Source organism: Mustela nivalis, assembly GCF_964662115.1.
Source record: "Mustela nivalis genome assembly, chromosome: 14".
Classification (NCBI taxonomy): domain Eukaryota; kingdom Metazoa; phylum Chordata; class Mammalia; order Carnivora; family Mustelidae; genus Mustela; species Mustela nivalis.
Genome location: NC_139033.1, coordinates 15,898,095 through 15,906,808, shown reverse-complemented (window position 1 = coordinate 15,906,808; position 8,714 = coordinate 15,898,095). Strand labels below are relative to the sequence as shown.

The window sequence follows — 8,714 nt, the reverse complement described above, 5'->3', positions numbered from 1 at the left end:
TACGAGTATGAATTTACATACTGCCCTGAACAGTGAAGTGACGACAGGTGGAGAAAACTGACATCCAGCATGGACACTCAGTAAACGGCAAGACATGACAGAGCCTGGGCTATAAAACTTGTACAACAATCAACAGATCTTGAAGACAGGACTAGTTTTTTTGTTGTTGTTGTTTGTTTGTTTTTTTCCTTGATAATGTTTGCAAAAGGACTCCAGAAGCCAGAGAAATTAGTTTCCATACACACGCAGGGCAGGGAGTAGGGTGAGGGGAATGAGGAGCTGAGAGCACAGAATTTAATGAGACATTCCCTGTTACTATTGTGCAGTGCACGCCCCTGGCACCCAGCTGCACCTTTGCATACATACATCAAGAGCAGTACTCACTGCAAATAAGGGTTACATTCAGTTATCTTTTGCATATGTGTACTCTCAGGCTGTGCACAAATGATGTCCACTGTGCTTTATGAAGACCCAAGAAATATCAACTCCCAAATTCTTTCCAACTCCCAGTGGCCCGTTGTCCTGAAACAACGGGTAACATCCATGAGTTCTAGGCTCCTTACATATCACTGAGCTGGTCCAAGAAATCTGGTAAAAATGTTGTCCCAGGAGGTTCCCAATATCTCCTTGTAATTGACCTAGAGGCAAATCACATCCTGGCTTACAACCCGGCTGCTATTGTTCTCCGGGACTCTGACACCTACTCAGAAACGAAGCTTTGTTAAATCACCCCCTATTGCTGAACAAACTCGCTGCTCCACCTTTCCAAAAACAGAAGGCATAGAGGTGAATACGAATGTAAGAAAGGAGCTCACATGGGGTCCTGCAGCCTTTCCATGTAGTCTCTGAGGTCCCGGGGGGCCCCCCAGCCCCGTGTCCTGACACACCCACTTGATGTTGTCCTCATTGTCAAACAGGATGGAGTTGGCGTACGGGTCGCCGTCCTCCGGGAGGATGGTGGTGTAGGACGTAAACTTGACTCACTTCTGCTTTGGGCCCGATGGATTCAGAGGCTCACTTTTCAGGTCCTTCTCACAGACATAGTCAGAGGGCCTGAGCAGTTGGCTGTGGAACGTCTTCTGGCAACTGCCATTGAGAAAGAAGTTCCTCTCCTCGAACTGTAGCCCCCTGTCTATCATGGTCGTGCACTCCTCTGATGGGAGGGTGATGTCCACGGGGTTCTCCAGAAGTTCCACCTCGTTCCCAAGCCAGACCCAGTCATGGGAATGGGGGATGTTGCCTTGCTCGCTCACGGCGAATCTTTTGTGTCTGTATTTCCAAGCAAATGTCACACAGTTGATCAAGAAGACCAAATGGCCAGGCAGAAGACACAGAGCAGAGCGTACATGCCGATCTCCAAGTCAGTCAACCCCCCTGAGGTCACTGTCAGGTTACTAGGATTATTGGGTTCTGGTAATTTCCCTTGAGTGGGGAAGCTTGGGAAGGCGTCTGCGCCGCCAGTCTTGAGTGACTTCTTTTCCTTTCCTTCCTGGGGAGACCATGGGTTTGTGCTTTTGTCGCTATGTTCTTCATGGCCAACACAGGTGCCATGTTGGAACCACTCCTGATCTGTTCCCTCCTGGTTCCCTTCACGCTCTATGGAATTACTGAGGTGGTCTTTGTATTCCCAACTGATGCCCTCAATGTCGTTGGTACCTCCTTGGTGCTCATCAATATTTGGTTCAAATCTAACCTTGACATCTCCTTTACCCACGGCAAGAACGCTCTTCCTCTTGGTCTTCTGACAGGGCTCACTAATCATCATTTCTAGTTTAATCAAGGGCTCTTGCCCTTCACCCTGTGCAACCACCTCCAGCCATCTAGACTGAAGATTTGCCTGGACAGACACCACCATTTCATCCAATGATGACACAGTAACTGAAAAATCCTTGGGGTCATAAATGTCTAAGGGTGTCACCGAACCATCACTGAACAAAATCCAACAACTAAGAAAAATGAAATTAAAACTTTATGTTACAATTTATTTCCTTCTAATTTATAAGCACATACACAAATTTATAAACCGCACATGTGGTTTATTATGAGATATGTCTCCAATACCCAGGCGGAGAACAATAAATGTGTTTTAAAATCGGGATTAGTTGCTATCATACATTTAACTGGCATAAATAATGGGTTGTAACTGCACTGGTGTGAGGAGCAAATTTGTTTACCGTAGTCCTGTGTATATTAACTTAGTGAATGTCATATAACGGAATTCAACTTTGAATTTTCCAAAGAGTTTGAAAGATCACAGGATGCTTCTGAATCGATTTCAGGTGCAGCTAATCATGCTAGTGTTCAAGATAAATATCACTCCAGGCATCCTTTATTAGAAAGACATGCTCATTTGAAGTATCTGAGAAAAGATGTATTATGGGGACTGGCATGCTTGAAGGACACAATGACCTTGGTATAATTCAATGGATTTGCTACAAGTTTAGAGATGGAGCAGAGGTTTAAAGTTGTCCATAATTAATATAAAACAACAGATGTCTGGTGCCTATTATCCATACTTCTTTAAGTAATAGAAATAGAATTTGCAAGTACCGATTATTACCTGTTTTGGAAAGGAGAAGACATGAACCTTTGGTCATGGTCTACCAAGAGCCCCCCCTCACGGATAACCCACTGCAGAGTGGTATTGGGACGCATGGTTAGTGTGTGAAATATCTAAGAGGACAATCTCCTCATAGTTCTGAGCACTTTTCTCAGACACGGACAGACTGGAGAGAAAACAGAGTTTCAAGGGTCTCCTGTCCTAGCTGCGAGTGCTCTATTGATCTTCTCCGCAGATGTGAGAGGGAGGGAGGTGATCTCGAATGACCCGGACTCAAGGATTCTGGAATCCCACCTGCTGCGGAGTCTGGAGAATGTCCTGGGCCGACACCGCCGAGACGATGGCTCTCTTGTCCGCTCTGTGAGGCTGCAGGGCAAGGGACAAGCCGGCCACCAGCTGCACGCCCAGGTCTGTGATGGTGACGCCATCATCCAGCACGATCACCGTCTTCTCGGTCAGGATGGAGTCGGACAGCAGCAAGAGCGCCTTCAAAGGAAGCGAGAAAGCTCCAGGGTCAGTCGCACACATCAGTAATGAGAAAAAAAGGAAAGAAAAAGGTTAAATGCCTACCAAAAGGAATGGGGCTCTGTAAGCAGGTCATTTGTTTGCCAACCTCCTTGAAACCCCAAAGTGTGCTCTCAGTGCTAAATGAAAGCTTCAGAAAGTAGGAACTAGCTCAGATCCAAAAAAAAACAAAAAAAAAACAAAAAAAACCCAGGAACCTACCTTTCCCTTTATCTAGCTGTGGTGACAGATACAGGGGAAGTCAGCTGCCACATTAGCAGAAAACATTCCTCCCAGGGACAAGCTATTGCTAAAGTGTCATAATAACCCTTTTATTTGGGGGACTGCTACCTTTTTACCCCCCGAGAAACACTGTTGTCTTAAATCCAAGATTATCAGAAACCTTGCTCTTTGAAATCCCGCCGTCAGGCAGCATGAACTTCCCTCTCTTACCCTGAGGACCTAAGTCACTTTGACACAGAGAAGCAGATCTGATTTCTAACTCCGATGCAGGGTTTCAGATAACGCAACGTCCCCCATGTGCGTCAGTTATGTGTCTCACGAGCAAGCAGGACCTTGGGTCCACAGCACGGTCTAGACCGATGCCGGCAGCTCAGCTGCCCACAGTGTGCTTCACACTAGTCTTACCTATCCTCAGCCTTTGCTGGCTTCCCATCAGACCTATCTCTTTTCCTCCGCATGGGGTCTCTCTAGGAGCAATAAGTCGACAAACCTGACTTTCGTCAGACAATAGATTTGCATCCGATGGTCTTAGGACAGATGATCTAGGACTAGGACAACTGGCTGAAAAACAGATGGTTTAGAAGAGCATTTTTTAATGTTTTATCACACACCCTCCATTAAAAAACAAGGAACTATAGGGGCAGCTGGGTCCCTCAGTGGGTTAAAGCGTCTGCCTTTGGCTCAGGTCATGATCTCTGGGTCCTGGAATGGAGCCCCACATGGGGCTCTCTGTTCAGCGGGGAGCCTGCCCCGCCTCCGCCTACTTATGATCTCTCTCTCTGTGTCAAATAAATAAAATCTTTTAAAAAAGGAACTATAAATAGACCCACCTAATATATTTTGCTTCCTTTGATTTATACAATATTAGTCATTTGTTTTCTTCAAAGAGCTTGATTTAATTTAGTGGTAATTCCCCCCAAATTAAAGAATATTATCTCCCTGTTGGTGCTGGCCCATTAGAGCATAGAAAATGTAACAGTTTCCTCAAAACTGGTAGTTATATTTTGACAACCTTTTTTTTACTAAAAATATTTAGAGAAATGGTGTCTTGCCTTCTTCCCTTGCTTAATTTTTGCTCTTTGAGTAGATGTTTATAACGTAATAATTGTAGATCCTTGTAGCATCATTGAGTTTGCTGGGGAAAATCCAGCACAAAAAGGAATCTTAATGGCTTTTAAAAGTCATTTCGGCTCATAAAACATCAATTTGCAACCAGAGGGATTCAGACCTGGACTAATGTCGTATCAATAGAGCAGCTTGTGCAAAAATCACATTTGGGTGAGTCCTAAATTGGGACGTGACAAGGAATATTTAAACACTTTGTAAAGATAATCTGTTCTATAATCTCTTCACAGCCCTCCTGTTAAAATTAACTAAGAAATATTTTCAATCATCCTCTAAGAAAAGAGAAAGCATGACATTGGGGAACTCTGTGCATGTAAATAGCTACGAGAAACAAAACGTGGCCAGGTGTTGGCCAGATGTCGCCGAGTGCCCTGGGGTTGAGAGCTACTAATACCAAGGGTGTAAGGTTGCTTTTGTTGTGTGTCTTGATGTAGCATCCTCTGGGGAAAGGGTGCGAATCCGGTCTCAAGAGCATCTCTAATTTGCAGAAGCTTCTCTGTGGTTAGACATGCGTTTCTGAATGCGCGGTCTCTAGGCTGATGAGTTCTGTGTATTGAGCTCACGACTCCCTCCCACGTACAGACAACCCGCTTGCACAGAACCGACTCACACTAACGTATCTGGACACAAGCAAAGAGTGGGCTGAGAATTTGGGGAAAGCATCAAGCGGTGCATGAGACCGGCGGCACCCTTGGTGGTCATCCTCGGCTCCTATCCGGGATCCTGCCTCCCTGGAGCTGCATGAATCTGGGCTCCTCCACCTTCATGAACTCGGCCATGAGGTCGTTGGTGCCCAGCTGCCAGTCGGGGCCCAGCATGGAGCTCAGCTGACTCACCGCAGGTGCCACGGCTACAACCTGGGTAAGGACACACACCATGGCGCGCTGGTACTGCAGGGAGCACCCCTTGCCCCTCTTCTCCTTGTGCACCCCTTGGTGGGCCGTGGCCACAAACCAGAATGAGCCTTCTTTTCATCAGGGTGTTTTATCCTCAATTTTCCAGCAACCATGGGGCTGTGGTCATGAAATGACAGGACCCAGCTCCTCGCCTGGTCAAGTGCGTGTACCCGCAGGTGCACTGACCACACCTGCAGCCATCGGGCGTGTGGGGTGTTTCCCCGGTGCCAGATCTGTGGCTTCCCGCCCAGAATTCAGGAATCAAAGACGTTGTCTCTTGCCTTCAATGTATTTTCCCTCAAGTGGCAGATGTAGGCAGCCAGAGGATGAGGAGGGAGGTTTGCTGCATGGTGGAATCGCCCTGGGGTGATCCCGTGGTCCCCTCTTGGTTCACAGCAATGTAGTCAGAGTGTCTAAGGGTTGGAGCCAGGAATCCACATATTTCAAAGCACCCAGTGATTCCAAGGGGCAGCAGTTTGGGAACCAGTAGTCTGAGCTCAAAAATACATGCAAACTAGCCTCACGCCCCGCCCCCCCCAACTCAGACTAGGGACGTGAGTGCTCTGATCCTTATTCTCCTCCCCTGGGAAATCGGGGCTGCCCACCTCTGCTGAGGCTGTCGCAGGACGAGGAAGGGCACGGCCCCCGTTGACCTGAAGTTGGCACCTGACGCTCAGGAGGGGTAGAATTTGAGAGTGACTGTGTTATCAACGTGGTGAGGACAGGTGCTAGGGGAGATCCTGGCGGAGTTCAGCTCCGGGAGGCAGGGAGCCAGGATGGTTCCTGCACCTGTGTGGTTGGAAGGGGCTCCTTAGGAATACACGACACCCATCCCACCTTTATGACTCCCCACCGAGGACAACTATTACAACAAAAGATGCTCGAAATCGCTCCTCCCGCTTAGAAAACCCCGAGGGTTTGGGGAGCCCGTGAGCCAGGAACCACAGACAAAGACCCACATGCATATTTCTTAATAGTGCACTGTGTCACAGGCAGTGTCCAGAGTGGCATCGGCTCTTGGGGGAACATCAGCAGCCACCATCACTCCTGTCACTTTGCACATTTACCGGGTTTCCAGCCACGGGTCCCCCAGAGCGCCCAGCAACCTTCCGTCCCGGAGCAGGACTCCCTTCTCGTCTACGATTGAAATCCGCCCAGCTGCGGTGAGGGACAGGAACAGAGCAGCCGTTAGCAGCCCACGCTGTCTTGTCAAATAATCGCAGCCGCTTAAGTGGCTGTTAGACTTCGTAGGACATAAACGCTTTCCTCTCTAATCCACTTTCTGTTTACACACAGGGTAGGCACTTCATCCCCTCATTTCAGCTTTTCTTCTGCCTCAAAAAAAAAAAATCAGATCTGTAGCCCCAGGCACTTATGGGCTCTCTCATTAAGCCCCCATGCTGGGGAATTCATTGCCTCCGAAACGCTTGGTTCCTTGAGCTGATAGCTGTTTCTAAAGTCAAGGCAAAAACAACCACAAAAATCACTTATTGATGATGATATTTGGGGACGTTTCCTCTTCTTCTTTCTCTCTCCAGGGGTGTTTATAGCGGGTGTCTCTTTATAGACTTCACCACACCTGTTACGGAAGAGCTATTATAAAAGCAAATTGATGTTGCTGTTTTTGTGCTTTGTGACAATGTTAGCAACCAAGGAGCGGCAAGCATGCTGCTCGAACGTGGGCCACCGCGTTTCCCGATCAAATGTTTGGATAAAGGGAACACGGGCCAACAGCTGGTAAGGGGAGCAGCAGGGATAGGGGGCTGGGAATCTGGCTCACTCACTCCCAACCTGAGTCCCCTGGCCCTTCAGCCCCAGAGAAGCCAGAGCTCCCAATCTGTCAGCAGACGTCAGAAACCTGTCTTTAAAAAAAAAAATAGTAATAATAATAATAATAAAAACTTTGGTGGTAAGAACACTTAGCATGAGATCTACTGCTCTAAATTTTTCAGTGTAATATATAATATATATATTTTTTCCAGACCAGATGAAACATATTTAAGGGAAAGATTCGGTTGTAGGAGCAAGGTGTGGGGGAATTTTGGCTTCAAGGTCACCCCCACCGGATGTTCTGGCAGACTAGGCAGGTCCTGACTGTCTCCAGGATGTGACGTGACTGTAACCAACCCCCCCGAACCCATCTGCCTCTGGTTTCCTCAGGCAGACCCTCAGACCACCTGCGAAGATCAGTGCAGCGGGCAGGGAGGGCTCACTGCAGGTCCCAATCTCCTCCCCAGCGCCAGGGCAGGCGCAGGACAGGTAAGGAGAGAGACTGGGGCCACCGGGGTTCAGTCCAGGGTCCGAGAAGGGATTCCAAGTTGATTTCCAAGTATCCTACTGGTGATAGTCTGAAAGGCAGAAGCAAACCAAACAGAAAACAAACAAACAAAAAACTTCCTTATTCTGAAAAATAGCAAGTAGTGGGTCATCGTTTCTCTGAAGTCCTGCCCCTCCCAGTTTCAGCAGGAGTGACCAGTTTGTCTTCAGGAAGCTGGTATCTCAGAAGACGCTCAGCCTCCAGGAAGCGGATTTTCTTCCCACGGTCAAGGGCACCCCCTCACTTCCCAGCCTGAGCCTCCTGCACCAGCATGAGACACCCGCCCCCACAGCCTCGGGTGCAGGGGCCTGCGGAGTCCCAGGAGCCCTGTAGGTGCAAGGGCAGATGCATCCCCCACGGGCCAGGATCCTGGGCTGCTCTCCATGGCTTCCCAGCCGTGTTTCTCCACCTGCCCCTCCCTGGCCCCCTGCAGCGACAGATGTTTCCATGGGTGTTCATACATGTAGCGTGTGATCCCCCTGGTTCCCTGCCTTTCCCTGCACATCTTTCTAATCCCATTCACCGCTTTCCTTTGACGTCTCCAGGCTCTTTTGAGTTTCCAGTATTATTCTTCCTTACAAGGAGCTGGCTTCTTGGAGGCAAGGATGATTCTAGGAACTGCGGCAGGCGGTTCCTCTGCCCCCCTTACCCGCAGTTTCAGCAGGGATCCTTCTTCTGACTTGTCCTCGTAAGGTCAGTAGTAGCCTAACTGCTAGGTCTGTGCCATTCATCGTCTCACGTGAATATCTACCACCGCACATTGTCACATGAAGAGGGGTTGTACTGGTTATGCACTCTGTGTCCGTGTAGCATATATGTATATAATTATATTCATAAATATAAAATGTAACCTATAATGATAAATATTATATACAGTAACATACTATATATATATAGTATGTATGTATAGTATGTCCGCGTAGTATATATATAGTAATTATATTCATAAATATAAAATGTAACCTATAATGATAAATATTATATACAGTAACATACTACATATATAGTATGTATGTATAGTATGTCCGCGTAGTATATATATAGTAATTATATTCATAAATATAAAATG

The 8,714-nt window shown here is 47.6% G+C and overlaps 1 pseudogene across 1 annotated transcript; it reads right to left on the bottom strand.

The window, feature by feature from the left end:
* Positions 1 to 811: 811 nt before the first annotated feature.
* LOC309847627 (transmembrane protein 132B-like) lies at positions 812 to 5,529 on the bottom strand (annotated as a pseudogene). Its single transcript has 4 exons — positions 5,520 to 5,529; positions 5,122 to 5,363; positions 2,855 to 3,066; positions 812 to 1,960 (listed from the first exon to the last, which is right to left on the bottom strand). The product of its transcript is annotated as a transmembrane protein 132B-like (transcript).
* Between the last annotated feature and the right edge of the window lie 3,185 nt (positions 5,530 to 8,714).